This window comes from Lactuca saligna, chromosome 9 (assembly GCF_052625555.1).
Source record: "Lactuca saligna cultivar CGN05327 chromosome 9, ASM5262555v1, whole genome shotgun sequence".
NCBI lineage: Eukaryota > Viridiplantae > Streptophyta > Magnoliopsida > Asterales > Asteraceae > Lactuca > Lactuca saligna.
This window is the reverse complement of record NC_136425.1, coordinates 48,563,109-48,579,603: the sequence shown is the minus strand read 5'-3', so window position 1 is coordinate 48,579,603 and position 16,495 is coordinate 48,563,109. Positions and strand designations below refer to the sequence as shown.

The 16,495-nt window shown below is 34.1% G+C and overlaps 1 non-coding gene across 1 annotated transcript; it reads right to left on the bottom strand.

Moving 5' to 3' along the window:
* Positions 1-10,436: 10,436 nt before the first annotated feature.
* On the bottom strand, positions 10,437-10,543 carry LOC145018873 (small nucleolar RNA R71). The gene has a single exon (XR_013667233.1). It is a non-coding gene; the product is annotated as a small nucleolar RNA R71 (small nucleolar RNA).
* Between the last annotated feature and the right edge of the window lie 5,952 nt (positions 10,544-16,495).

The window sequence follows — 16,495 nt, the reverse complement described above, 5'->3', positions numbered from 1 at the left end:
TACTTGTAGTATTATGTTTATAGATTGATTAATAAAATGAGATTTTTTATAATTTACTTACAAATATTATAGTATAAGAAATATGCATATATCAATTTGAACAAATATGCGTATGTGCACCTAAAACGTTGATTTTTTTGTTAAAAAAATTAGAGTTTTTTTTTTTTTTTTTTTTTTTTTTTTTAATATTCAAGTTTTTTTTAAATGTACTGATTTTTTTAAAAAAATACAGCTTTCTTTTTTTGAAAACATTACAGTGTTTTTAAATTATTGTTTTATTAAAAAATTTACAATTTTTTAAAATACAATTTTTTTTTTTCAAAAAATTTGCAGTTTTAAAAAAAATCAAAATTTTTAAGATGTTATGCTTTCCAAAAAAGTAAAAAAAATCCACAGTTAAGAAAAAAAAAATGAATTTTTTTTGATAAAAAAATCTAAATTTTTTTTATAATGTTAATTTGAGAGCTTTTTATTAATATTTCCAATAATACAAAAAATTAAGTGGGATTGGTATGATGATGATCATGCTATTAATGATTTGATTTTGATCTATCTCTTTACATTTAGTTCTTAGATTCTCGGTAAACTATGAGTTTTCAACCAATCTTTACCATATATATATATATATATATATATATATATATATATATATATATATATATATATATATATATATATATATAGACAAAATTGCAAAAATGGTCCTTGTGGTATGCAAAATTTTGGGGTTTTAGTTCAAACCTGGAGTTTTTTGGATTCATGGTCCTTTTGACATGGTTTGTATGTGAAAATAGTTCCTCCGAAAATTGAAATGACTATAATACCTTTGGGGTATTTATTTTTCATTTTTTAAAAAATTTAATATTTATTTATTTATTTTAACAATTAAAAAAATAATAAAGGTCTCTCTCTCTATCTCTCTCTCTCTCTCTCTCTCTCTCTATCTCTTCCTGATGATCTATCACCCAAAACACCCACTCTCATTGAAGGCTTCAATCGTCGGCTGTTGCCGAGAAACACCACCACAAGCACCCTCTCCGGTTGTTGCTACCTTTCTCAACCCCCACAACCCCGATTGAAGGCTTGAATCGCCGTAAAAATCGACTCCTCCTTCGTGCTTCATAGCGAATCAGGAAAAGAAGATAGAAAGAAGGCTGATGTTGCTTTTGGTCCCTTTTCATCTCTGATCAGATGGGAATCGAAGACCCATTCCCTTTCGTTTGAGTGATAGACCAAACACAACCACCACTAGTCTCGATTTTCACCCTTATTACTTGATTGAACTCCTCATGACCACCGAATTTATTCTCACATATTTCTATCTTGCAATCAGTTTGTATTACTTCAAATATATCTTGAATCACCATCACAAAAGTAACCCATTACCGCCAGAAAGAACCCGTCACAACTAGCCACTTCTGACATTGGAATATGAATGATTGGGTCAATGATTGATTCAAATTGAGATCTAGATCTAGGAAAGAACACAACACCCGTAGCGATGACTGCTTTAACTTGATCTGGCTGCAAAAAGAAAAGATGTCAGGCAATGTATGAGCCATGAAGGGTGCGACGAAGGGGTGTCAGGTCCATTAGCGGTGTGGGTGACGAGCCATGGTGTGTGCTACCAAACGAGATTTTCGTTGCAACCGACATGAACCTAGCTCCTGCCAATCACGAGCTTGATGTTCCACACATCAGGATTCAAAGGAGGACGAGGTGTAGACATCTTGAATTGATTTCATATAAGAGGGATGAGAGTGTTTAGGTCTGTGATTTTTTTAAGAGAGAAACTACGACCAATTCAATGAGGGAGAGAGATACGTAGGTCCATTTTTATATTTAATAATAATAATAATAATTTTAAAAAGTAAAAGAAAAATAAAAACTAAATTCATTAAGGATATAATAGTCTTTTTAGTTTGAACGATGACCAAAACTGCAAACAAACTAGCTCAAAAAGACCATCAACCCAAAAAACTCCTAGTTTGGACCAAAACCCAAAAAAAAAATACATACCACAGGGACCATTTTTGCAATTTTGTCATATATATATATATATATATATATATATATATATATATATATATATATATATATATATATATATATATATATATATATATATATATATATTAGATTCTACGGAAAACAAGAATCCCTAAAAGTCATTAAAATGTATAATAAATACTTAGAGATCATAAATCTTTTTTTTTTTTTTTTTACTTTATATTCTTTAAAACCGCACGTTTTATATAAATTCGTTGAATTTTTTTTTGAAAAAAAAAAACCAAAAAATAATAAAATAATAAAATAAATAAATAAATATAAAAAATAAAAAATCTATTTTTTAATTTTTTTAAGCGAATTTATAAAAAAAAGTATGATTTTTAAGAATGTAAAGTCAAAAAAAGATTTGTGATTTCTAAGTATTTTATTTATTCATTTTTTCTGATTTTTAGGTTTTTTTTTCCCATATAACCCTTATATATATATATATATATATATATATATATATATATATATATATATATATATATATATATATATATATATATATATATATATATATAGGCTTAGGGTATTTTATTCAAAATAATTATTGTATGGATGTAGGACTGAGCCAATCAATATTTTAATTTTTAATACAAAATGTTTAATATGAAATTGATATAGAGAAAATGAAAATGCGTTAGATTTAAACGGATCAATAAGGGTATTTTTGTACATTTGTCGTCTCCGTAAGGAAACTGACTTGATTGATCATAACTGCCCGCATAATCCCTATAACATTGCATGAACCCAGATTTTGACTCCCCTTTGTATCGGAAAAAAAAAAAAATCAAAGAATAGCTACTATAATGAACAAAAAAAATAGATTTTGTTGTCGTTTTTATATATACTCATCGATTCTCGAAGAGTTGTTTACAGAAGTTGCATTGTGCTCGTTCAAAGAAAAAAAAATTGGAGTATAATGAGGAGTATAAGGTTGAGTGCTTTCAAATCAAAATTTAAGAACACACAAACAATGATGTTGAATCTAGATGAAGACGATGTTGATTTCGTTTCTCCCCTTATAGGTATTTTTTTTTTCAATTTTTTTGGTTGAATCCATTTCTGTTTAAATGTTTGAACAATGTAGTATTTGCATGTGTTTTTGAAGTTGAATTTAGCAAAGTAGACCAAAACAATGATAAAATGCGTATTTTTTTTTTGGGTTTTATAAAATCGGAGAATACAAATTTGTGAGAATTTTTGAATTTTAGGATATATGACTTTTGTTCTGTAATAATAAGGGATGTGATTGTTGTTTTTGTTAGGAGTTTTTGAAGAATATAAAGTTCTTATTTTTTATTTTTTTTTATTTTAAATTTCTGTTGTCGATTTTGTTATAAGTATTTGACTTGCAATTCTGTTAGAATACATGATTATACATAATGTACATTCTTTCAGAATCAAAACATACAAATTCTTGTATGTGGTTGTTGTTCTGTGAGTATAGGGGATGATAGTGTGGTTTTTTTTTTTTTTTTTTTTTTTTTTTTGTATTTGTTTTATTTTATATATATATATATATATATATATATATATATATATATATATATATATATATATATATATATATATATATATATATATATATATATATATATATATAAACCAACAAATATTGTGTATATCAATAGTTTTAGATAATGCAAATTTGTCATTTGTAGAATTTAATTATAATTTCCAAAAAATTAATAACTTTAATTTAGGAATGAGAAAATCACGTTTAATAGTTATATATAGAATCATATCTAAACCAACAATATAAATATTGTAATACAATATGTACAAATAGTTTTAGATAACGAAAATTAGTCAAATTGTAGAATTTAATTATAATTTCCAAATAATTAATACCTTTAATTTAGGAATGAGAAAATCACGTTTAATAGTTAGGCAAGTTGAATAAAGAGCCGACATTCCTTCATCCCTCATCTTTGTTATATCATCGTTGCCGCCAAGCTAACCACATCGCCGCCTACAACCTCTGGCCGATCACTCCCTCCTCACTCACTTTCTCTGTCTGTGACCATTGTCTTCCCTTCTTTGTTGCCGATCACATGTATCCCCCTATCTATCTGTCATCCACATCACCACCACGCCACCACTTGCTTCTTTTCTTGTTTCCGAATACAATTTTTTCGATGACTAACAAGTATTTTCATCTCTCTCTTCTATTCTTTTATAGACGATCTAATAGTTTGCTTGTTACATTTATAAGAACTCATATTCCTGAAAGTCCTTTTTTTTTTTTGAACCGGTAAATACAAATATACTAATCTACTCCTAAACTAACACCTAATTCCACCTATGTCCACGACGGGACTTGAATCCTCGACCTCAAAGAGGGAGGACATCACCTGATACCGTTGGCCTTTGGTGAAAGTCCTTGTTAGTTTGATAACCTTTTTGTTTAATATTAAATATCCTAATAGTTTAAATGCTACAAAATAAGAACATTCGTTGAAAAAAAAAAGGAAAATGATTCTTGAGGGTAATTAATTTTTGCGTTTGTACATCCTTTTTTTTTTTTTTTTTTTTTTTTTTTTTTTTTTTGTATTAAATAGACCATCGAACTTATTGTTGGTATTTACCATAGCCCTTTTGACAAACTTTTGACCTGTGATAGTCGGTCAAAGGGTTATGATGAACACAAACAACAAGTTTGATAACATATTGAGTACAAAAAAAAGGAAATGGACAAAATGAGAACAAACGCAACAGTTAGTTACCCTCCTGATTCATTTCCCTTTACTTATTTACAACAAATCCCACATCATCTCCTACTGATATTAATGACTTTATGATATTCATTCTTGCTTCTCTTCAAAACATAACTCACGAAATGATATTATTTATGCATGTACAACTTTGTAATGTACTTGAATATTTATTAGGGGAATCTTGACTAAGTAGGCGCATTTCATGACTAGATTTACATTTGCAATCAAATGATTTATTGTATCATTGATTGTAGACAAGTCTACAAACGAGTGGAATCACAAGTGCTGTGATTTTTGAGTTTACTTAGCGCTTTTGTAGACACATCACCATAATATTGTACATATTGATGTTGTATCTTATTCCATGAGTTCGTTCTAAGTCTATTAATTGTTTTTGTGTTTGTTTGGTATGTATTTTCTTATGTTGGATTCGTTATACCAAAAACGTATAACATGCAACTACATTTTCATTTGCTATGATACATGAAAAGTGTAATCGGTGAATAGCTTTTTTTCGGAGACATTTCACATTCAAAAAACACGTGGTGAATCTTTTTAATAATATTGTTACTCATATTAATTGGGTAGGTTGATTTTAAGACATCATTCTATCTCTTTGTTGATTTTGTAGCTTTTGGCTAGATTCTTTCTACAACTATTTTAACAATAATCTCTTTTGTCCTTCAAGAAAAAACATATGGCGAACAAAAAAATAATAATGGTCGGTTTGCTTTTCAATTGACATGTTTTAATATATTTATCGTTTTTGCGTTTGTTGTATGTGTGTTTTAATATATTAATAATCGTTTTTGCATTTGTTGTATGTGTTTGGTTTGCTTTTGGATTGATTTAGAAATTATCCAATATCACATATAGAATATTTAGCTCATATTTATTAGATTTTGCTCACGAAAACTTTTTTTTTTTTTAAGTACTTACAAGAATATTTCAATTAAGTTTTTGACAACCTTTTCTTCATCAAAACATTATGACTACCTTTAGGTATAAATAAATAAATACACATCAATATATACAAACCAATTCATGCAGAAAAATTAGAAAATTAATTATATTAATATACATTTTAAAATTGAAAAAAAAAAAGTTACAATAATGAGAAATGACGTTTAAATGTTGAACTATACAAACCTTTACATATGTTAGTAAACATTACAAGGAAAAAGGGAACAAAATTCTATTTTACCACCAACTCCAAACCGTAACCTAAGCACATTGTGTGTTTCCGTAAAACTATTGCATAAACAACGGAGCAACAAAGCGCTGCATATTCCTTTTAAAAATTCTATAAATGAACAGACAATTGGATATGATTGTGTTCACTGTCACAAAGAAGACAGATAAGAAAATATGGAATGCATTTTGGATCTAGATGTGTGTTTATTTTATCCTAATTAGTCGGCTCACAAACATACATCTTCTAAATCAAAGGAAAATAAAAGAACTTAGAACCCAAAAAAATTATTAGAGCTTAAAAATCATAAAGAAATAGTCAAAATATTGAGACGTTTTATCCTAAAGAGCACTGGTATGCTTAGGGGCTCTATTTGTTGTAATTGGGTGATCACGTGAGCTGTAGCCGATGTATGGCTTCATGAATACTTTGTTTCACATCATTCACACCACATAATATACCAGGATGGTTTTATGCCTTTAAAATTATTAAAGCTTTAATATGTCTCCTATTTTACACTTGCATCTTCCCTACAACTATATTCCACTACGTCAAGATGGTTTAATGCCATAATATCTTAAATCTATAATTATTTTATGCTTTTAAAAAATGCACATTACAACAATAATTCAACTGAACAAAAGGTTATCCGATGACAATATAAATATATATTTCTCTTTCTTTTTGTTCACAAATCCTATTTGGCTATAACTTTTTCAAGATTTTTTTTTGAGTTAATCCAGGATGATTCACCAGGCTATAAGAAGAACACAAATAATCTAATAACATTCAAAACTGGAAAATATGGCAATAGTTGGATAGGTTTTTAAAGGTAAAATAAATCAAACTAAAAAGGGAGAAATAAAATTGCACCACTTGATGCATGGACTCATACTGAAGGTAATTTTTTTGGTCCATCATTACTTTTATAACCTTATGAGTTCCGAGTTAAAGGCAAGTATCAATATTATCTAAGAAAATCAAATCCAAATTTCTATTAGCTTTGTATTGGTATAAATTTTCCCAAAGAAAAGAAGATCAAATCCAATCTACATGAACAACAAACACAAATAAGATTGATGTACAAATATATTTAAAAGCCAGTGAGATTAGGCTACCAAAGAGAATATATAAGTGAGAATAGGATATGAGAGGTGAGTTCACAGAAGATACATGCTTTCATATAGAAATCAACATATGTTAATGTAGGTAATGTAATGCTTACCTTTGGGTATGTTAGATAAACATCAACAAAAAAAAAAGAAGCAACGGTCCTTGCCAATTGCATCCAAATATCCACTGCTTCTTCAGGAAGTTTACCCTTGGGATCAGGTGCCCTACAATGCAAAGCATAACATCATGAAAAAAATAATCCCTTACTATTTAGCCACTTTGTATGTCAATAAACATTCACGTCACAAATAGGTTGAAATCATACATAAAATCAAACGTTTTTTCATAATCCAATCAATATTCACCAAATCAGTAATATTTTGTCAATTTAAAAACCTTTAAAAAACATCCAAAATAAGAGAAAGGAATTAAGAACTAGCTGTTATTGAAGCAACCGTAGTTAGAATCCTTGATTCCTCATGAGCATCCCCTGAACTTTGTTAACATAATTATTTTTCTAATATTTAAAACCATTTTCTGGCTTGAACCTAACAAAAAGAATCAAATTTAGCAATCTAAAAGTAATAAGCTTAAATCTCGTATGATTGGGTCAACAGTTACACAGTTTACATGCTAGACATATGAGTAATTCTTCAACTTAGTGGTACTCACCTCACACCAAGCAATTGGGTGTAGTAGTTCTTTCTCCAACTGTACCTGAAAATCGAAATCCAACAATTACAAAGTAAACAATATACTATAAGGAACAAAGTTAACAAACCGGAAGAAATAAAAAATCGATAGAGCCAATTTGTGTGTAATCAGATGAAAAAAAAAAAGACAATTTTTCCGTTTAATTCTCGGTACAACCCTGAAAGACAGTGCATTCTTTCAAACTATTAGGGTTCACGAAGAGGAGATATGAAGATGGGGTCGTGTAAAAGGAGGACTTATGGAGAAAAAGGAAGTATGTCATCCACCTATCTCCTCCATCTTATCTTCAATCCACCGATTTGAACTTCAAGGATGACGATCATCTGTTACACGCACAAACATAGTTAAAAAAGGGTTAATCATATTTAGTTTGTATTAAGTATAGATTTTTATTCATTTATTAGCTAAATTATCGTATATTATGGACAAAAGGTACTTAAAAGTGTTTAAATTGCATTTTCAGTCCAAAAATGAAGCTCGGAAGCAAAAGGAAGCAGGAGAAGCGGTTAGAAGCTCGAGAATGGAATAAAGAAGAAAAACACTAAAAATGGCACCTACTCGGCGAGTCCAATCGAAGAATCGAGAAGATAATGACTCGGGATTCCAGAGAGTTATCGCAATACGGGGAATGTGAGAGGGACTCGACGAGTCGATTCGTTTATTTAAAGATAATTCCACAGATCGATTGGGGGGAGTTCTAGGACGATTTAGAAGTACTTTGATACGATTGAGAAGATAGAAAAACCCTAGAAGACGACGAAGGAAGCTAGAATTCAATTCCGGAGAGTAATTAAGGCAAAATTTCATGATTCCACTTATTCTTTTGTTTTATCATTATGATTAAGCAACTTGACTTTGTTTGTTTGCTGTTATTTACTTTAATTATGAACTAAAACCTTTAGACTTCTATTTGGGGATACAAAGTTGACAATATGGTTTGATTGATTGGTAGGATTAATTCCAAGTTGGTGAATTTTTGTTATTTTAGCTTGCTAAAGAACCTTGTGTGTGAATAATAATTAATTTTCTGTTAATAGGAAGATAATTGATTAGCATGAACATCTATTGATTATTGACCTCATATGCTATGTGATCACTATACTATATGTCTAGGATTAATGAATATGAAACTAGAATTAATAAGAAAATTGAGTAAATTCATGTGCAAGCTTGTAAGATGACCATCAAACAAGAAGTTAATTAAAAAGAATAAATTAGTTAACTATTGCAAGTCTAACTTAACCCGAATAATTAATCTAGTGAATATAATTAAATTAGACAATTGGCCACTGTTTAAGTTAGTTTATTTGCTAATGATTAGGGTAGTGAACACAAATCTAATCACTTGAATCGGTAACCAACGAAAGAATTAATCCATTGCACTGTTACCTTGAAATCAACCATAGAGTTAACCGAGTTGAACTAAACAGAAGTTCCTTTCCAATTATTGAATCTAGTTAAGTCGTTATTTTCTAGTCTCAAATTAGTAATAGTTAGTAAGTTTCTAGTCTTGTAAAACTAGAGAAAAACCCCTACTTCTTAATTAACTTAGATAAAATCAGTTTTTAATTTAATTTGTTGTTCCCTGTGTTCGATATCCTGCTTATTAGGTATACCACAATTGATAGATTCACTGCCTTTTGTGTGTTATTTGATAATTAAAAGTAGGTTTAAAACTAAGTGAGTTTCACACACATCAAGTTTTTGGCGCCGTTGCCGGGGAACGGTTCTAAAATTAGCATTAATCTAATTCAATCGATCATTTGTGTGAGATTTATCTTACACAAAGTTAATTTCTGTTAAGTTATTAGGTAGTAAAAAAAAAAGAAAAAAGAAAAAAAAAACCTGAGTTTACCTTGGACTCGCCGAGTGCATTCGCTCAGAATCGGCGAGTACGACGCTAAATCAGCTTTAATTTTATTATATTTTTTTTGTTCTTTTTACGCGTTTTCTGTGTTGATTGCAGTTGTTTCATGACTCGAGAATCTGATACACCTCTGGTTCCCCCTCTTGAAGATCCGGAAACCGCACTAAGAGGGAGCAAAGGCAAAACCGTTGGAGAATCAGCTTCTTCAAAAAACTCACCACTCAAAAACCCCAAATCCGTTTTCAGCAAGAAAAGGAGCAGCAAATCAGGAGCCCCCAGTGCCTCGTTGACAATTGAAGACCCGATTCAAAAAGACACCGAGTACGAGACCGAGGAAGAAGACGAACCCACATACGAGCACACATCCGAATTTGAAGACGATTTAGCCACCGCTATGGCTAATATTGACGAAATCCCCATGAGGGAATGGAAGAAGAGGATGCGTGATGACACCGGCCCAGGACTTGTGCAACCCGCAATTCCCGCAACCGCTACTTTCGAGCTAAAGGGCCATATTCTCGCTCAACTCAAGGAGATTCCTTTTTACGGGAAAGATCACGAAGACGCCTATAAGCACTTGGATGAAGTAAATGATGTGGCTGATTACTTCAATGTACCCAATGTGCCTCGCAAGATCCAGCTTCTTCGCATGCTTCCTGTCACATTTAAAGGAGCTGCAAAAGATTGGTTAAAGTCACTTCCTCCCGGATCGGTCACCACATGGGCCAAGATGAAAGAAGAGTTCATAGACCATTTCTGCCCACCTTCCAAGATAGCCAAGCTAAATAAAGTCATTGCCAACTTCGAGCAACAACCCGGAGAATCTCTTTATGAAGCTTGGGAAAGGTACAAGAGCCTACTTAGAAATTGCCCACACCATGACCTTAATAGCCAACAAGAGGTCTCCATTTTTTATGATGGAGTTAATGTCACCACAAGGCAACTACTCGATTCACAAGGCCCGCTCACCAGAAAGCCGCCTCCGGAAATCAAGGAATTAATTGAAGAATTCTCTAAGCATTCTAGAGAATACCACAATCCGAGGAATGAAGTAAATCGTGGAGCAGTGAACTCGGTGAATGATAGCATGGCGGCGGTAATAGCTAAGCTCGATAGCCTAGATTGAAGAATGACAAAAATGGATCAAACAATCCATGCTATTAGGGTAGGATGCGAAAATTGTGGCGGCTCCCACCTCACCAAGGATTGTGATTGAGACGAAAACGGAAATAAAAGGGCTCAAGTATTTTACTCTAGTGGCGATAGATACGACGAAGATTGGAGGAAACCGAAGAAGGAATGGCTCCCATACGAAGAATATAAAAAGGCTAAGGAGGAGAAATACAAGCAGAAGGAGAGGGGATTCTATCAAAAGGAAGAGTCGGTGATGGAAAAGAAGGCCAATTTAGAAGATATGCTCACAAGATTCATAACCGCGTCCGAGAAAAGACACAATGATCACGATGTAGCAATGCAAGAAACCAGAAATATGTTGAGGAATCAGCAAGCATCCATTCTCAACATTGAGAAACAGCTGGGACAGCTTGCACATCAAGTGAATGAAAGAAGACTGGGCCAACTTCCGAGCAACACCGAACCCAATCCAAGAATGGAGAATGTAAGTGTAATAACCTCCAGCAGTGAAGGAACATTTACAGAAGCACTGAGAATCTCCAAGAAGAAGGCAGAAAAGGTAGAAGAATCGGACCCAGCAAAACCCGACTCGACTCGCCGAGTCACTCCATTGGACTCGACGAGTCCATGCGCAAATGATAAACCTGTCAGTTCTTTGAAGCCTTATAATCCTCCACTGCCATACCTAATCAAAGCCATGCCTGCAGAAAAAGTAGAAGCATACATAACCTTCATGAAACATGTTAACACTCTACAAGTTAATGTGCCATTTGTGGAAACAATACTCCAAACACCTAAATACTTCAACTTGCTTAAGGGCCTTTTTGCTGCTAGGAAAGATTTGGCTGAAGTCGCGGAAGTATTGATGAGTGAGCTACCTGAAAAGAAGGGTGATCCAGGAAATATTGTGATTCCATGCCAATTTGGTAATGAAGTTTTCACCCGAGCATTAGCTGATTCGGGGGCAAGCATCAATATGATGCCTTTTTCATTCTTTAAGAAGTTGAATTTACCAGAACCAAGGCCGGTGAATATGAAGATCCATTTGGCGGACAAGACAATAATTCATCCACAAGGCGTTTGTGAGGATCTCCTTATAAAAATTGACAGGTTTATTTTCCCAGTAGACTTCGTGGTAGTTGATATGGAAGAAGACCCCGAAATTCCAATTATTTTGGGAAGATCCTTCTTGAACACCGCGTGTGCTTTAATTGATATATGTGAGTCTACATTGACATTAAGGGTGGGTGATGAGGCTGTGATGTTTAAAGCTATTCCAGAAGTCAAGCAAGAAGAGGAAAAGAATGAAGAAGTCTCAATGATCCAATTGGATGATGAGATATTAGAAAAAGAGCTTGCATGTTTGCTAAAAGAAGATTCAAGCAAATTTTCGATACACTCTGAAGAAGATGGAGATGTTAACAAGGACTTGGAGGAGTTAGAAAAGCTACTGGAAGGAGCCCACTCAGAAAACACCCAAGAATTGATGGAACCCGTTCAGACTCGCCGAGTCACTTTAATGGACTCGACGAGTCCAGTCGACTTGGGCAAAGACTTGGCCAACTTAGATCTATTTGTTACTAGTTCTTCACATTCCTTGGATTTCGATAATATACATGATTCTTTAGAAGAACAAACAGCAGAAGGAGGAAAGGGAAGGAAAGTTCAATACGCCGATGTAGCATGTCTTGATACGGTTCATTTTGAAGATGGGTTGAGCACTGGAAAGGATGAAGAGACAAAGGAAAGGAGGGAGGAAGCTGATCAACCATTCACTACTAAACCTAAAGCACGAACCATCATGAAATGTGAAGTAATTAAATTTAAAGAGAAGGAGGTTCAAGAGAAGGTGAAAAAGAATGGGGTAAAGAAGAAAAAGAGGAAAAGGGAAGCCCAAGCAGCTGAGGATGAGGCTGTGAAAAGGAAAAGAGATGCATTGAAAATGGCTTACAAGAAAAAGATTCACGCTTACAAGACCAAGTACAAATCATAAAAAGTTAGGCGTACGTTCCCGATGCTCGGAGATGACGAAACGTAGATGGGAAGGAGTCTAGCTAATGACTCCTTAAAAAGAAGTGCTTGGCGGGAGGCAACCCATTATATAGAGTTTGCTTTATTTTACTTTTTAGTTTTTTTTTTTAATTTTTCCTTTGTTTTTAGAATTTTAATCTTCCAAATCATCGGACATGTCTGCTTAAAGTGTGCATAGGTTAAGTGTGGGGTGAAATGATTTTTAATAAATAACAAAATTTTGAAAATTATGATTTTTTTCAAGAGACTCGCCGAGTCTGACCACGACTCGACGAGTCCATATGGCTTTCAGAAAAAGTTTGACTTCGCGACCAGACTCGCCGAGTCTGACCACGACTCGACGAGTCGGTATTATTTATAGAAAAAAAAATAATTTCGAAATTACTTTTACAACCGGTAACTAGGGTTTTAACCCTAAGAATCAGTTTTTCACATACACACTCGCCGGGTGCCTTTCTCTAAACTTTCTCTCAAGCATTCTTCTTTGTTCTTCAAGTTTTCTTCAAATTTCTCAAGTTCAATCTAAAAAGGTAACAAATTTCTTCTTGTTTTATGTTAAGAACGTGATTATAAGGCCATCTATGGTAGCAATTGCATGAAAACCCCGTTTTTGAAAAGTAGTAAATTTCTAGGGTTTTGCTTTTTCATGAATTATGTTGTTTTGACTGCTTATTCTGGCCTTAATATCTTAATAGTAAGTGCTTAGACAAAACCCTTGACGAAATTTCCAGGTTTCATGGTCTAGTTTTCATCAACCCGCCAACTGACTCGTACAGTTCGCGCGACTCGTCGAGTCGAGTCAAGAAACATATGGGAGATATTTTTTAATTGTATTCTGTGTTTTCTGGGTTTTGTGTATTTGTTTTGCAGAAATCATGTTCAGAAGGGGGCAAAGTTCCAGTGGCAACCAAGGGGATTTTCCATGGCTAAACTTCCCACAAATCGAGTCCACTTCGACATTGTGGAAATGGAAAAAGAAGCTGGCGGATATCAAGAAGAAAGAGGTCTATGTGCCCAACCGGATAGATTGGGAGTGGCTGCAGAATGTTCGCTATGAGGAGGAGTTAACTCCTTATATTTTGAAGGAGTTTCACCATGAAGGCGAAACAATGGTTTGTGACGGGTGGAGCCGGGTCTTCTGTGTTCAAGAGCCGGTTTATTTGGAGCTTTGTTTAGAGTTTTTCTCCACGGTATCTTTCACCGGGGGAGTGGATGCTTATCACCCAGCCAACTTCAGTTTTTGTCTTGGGGGAGAGTTTCATCAATGCTCTATGGTGGATCTTGCCTGTCGATTAGGGGTTTATGATCAGCCCTTGGTCTCAACACACATCTTTTGAGCCTTTTTGGCACAAACCCATATGGTGTTTCCCGAAGGAGTTACGAGTACGGGCTGGTGGAATACTATTGGTAACAAAGTCTATATTCCAAAGTCGGCACAGGAAGGGAGCATTCGATCCCCAACACACCACCTCATACACCGCCTCATTTCATCCACCATCAATCAACGAAAGGATGATGACAAGGTTTCCAACCTCGACGTCTTCTATTTATGGAGCATCATTACACCCGGCATTTTTTGCAACATTCCTTGGTGTCTAGCTTCATATCTCTCGGAGGGTGCGGTCAAGGATCGAAAAACTTCCCGAATTAATGGTGGGATGTTTGTCACCTGGTTGGCCAACTCATTCGGGTTGATGAACCGCGGTGCGTGGAACTTCATGACGTTGATCCCTACACCTCCGTTCAATCCAATTCTTTTCCGGAGAGCGAGGATTATTGAAGATTATGGTGGTGGCCATTATGCCATCCCGAATGATGACCCCGTTGTTGGTCCCGAAGCACCGGGAAGGAGGGTTAGATCAAGACGGGAACGGGATGTGGAGGACGAGCCGCCGGTGATTCCGGTTGAGAATGACGAAGTACCAATGGATTGGTACAATGTGGAGATGAGGCAACTACAGGATCAAATGGCACGGGGTTTGAATTTTAGCAACCAATCTCATATCCGACTTTTTGACCACTTTAACATTCCACACATCGATGGTGGTAATTTTCCATATATTCCATCATGGGAAGAAGTGATAAGTGCAAGAAGAAGTGGGGCTGGAGGAAGTGGAGTAGGGCTTGATGATGATAATGAGGAGGATTGATTTTTTTATGCATTTTTAGTTTTGTGTTTGTTTGTTTCATTTGGTTTGTTTGATGTTTTTAAAACTTGCTTTTGATGTTTAATTGATGCTTTGACGATTTTTCAGAATTGAATTAGGAGTGCTAGCTTCAAAAGGGTTTAGAGTTATAGAATCAAAGTAAGAAAGAGAGTCACGAAGAAGGAGCGTTAGAGTTAAAGTATTGCGTCCGGTCTTTAGAGATGTTGGCAAGGGAGTCTAGAAGTGAATAGAAAGTATAGAGAGTTTATTGGAAGCTGGATCAGATGCAGAATTTTATAATTTTCATTCAGTGACCGACTTGTCGAGTGCACCAAACTAACTCGACGAGTCGCCCTTATATTCAAAAATCCAAAGATTTCACGAAGTAACTCGACGAGTCTTGTATATACTCGCCGAGTCGTTTGGTTTCATGTCGAGGGGGCTGCTGATTTGATGTTAACTAGAGTACCACTTGACTATTTATTCTTTCCATATTCATTCCTGAAGATCTTACACTGATTTCCGCGTATTTGGAGCGACTCACACGAGACGAGACACCCAAGGCATGGATGAGATGTTACCATGTCTAAAGTCAATTGAAGTCGGAGCTTGAAAGAAGAGTGTCAACCTATCCACTGCTATCCCAGGGGAGTTTGTTCCAATTCCCTCTTTAGTTTCTTTTTATGTTTTTATTATGCATAATATGCAATGAGGGCATTGCATCAAATAAGTGTGGGGTAGGGGGTTGGTTACATAATAGACAATTTAGAGTCTTAATTTAGGTTAATTTAAAAAAAAAATTGCATACCAAAAGTATTACTTAGGACATATTTAGAAAATTTTGGTAAAACAAAATTAGGATTCCATGTTAGAGTTGTGTTGATAATTGCATGATAACCCAAATGTTTAGTTGAGCCTATATACGTTCTAGTGTATTTGTGGCTTCCTTATTCTAGTGAAATCATGGGACAAAAACACGATCTTGCTCAGCCTGAGGGATGTAATATGTTTAGCAGCCTAAACCTGAAATGTATCCAGGAAATTTTTTATCGTTAGCCAATGAAGGTTGAGATTGAGCGCCCCTGCTTAAGCATGTAGGGATTTGAGTGAAAAAAAGTGAGGAATACATGTAAAAAAAGAGAGAATTACTAGAAAAGTTGTAAGAATTTTGGAGCAAATAAAGTGAAGATCTAAAGATCAAAATTCCAAGAAATCCAAAAAGTTGAAGATACCAAAACTTAATCAATACAAGGTGGTGAATTCAAAGAGATCAAAGAACAAATATTCAAGGAAGTGAAGAATTCAAAGAGCTCCATAGTGGTATCGAAATGTTGTAATTCTAGATTATGTATGCTTGGGTTGCTCAATTAAAAATACATTGAGGGTAAGAGGTTTTCTGAAGATGGATTCGGAGGGTTGCATAAAATGAGCATAGTTCAGGGTGAGTGGGCGAATGTTTATGAGGATTGTGAGTATTTGGAGTATGGGGGGTTTTTAGGAAAAATTTTAGACACAAATGCATGCG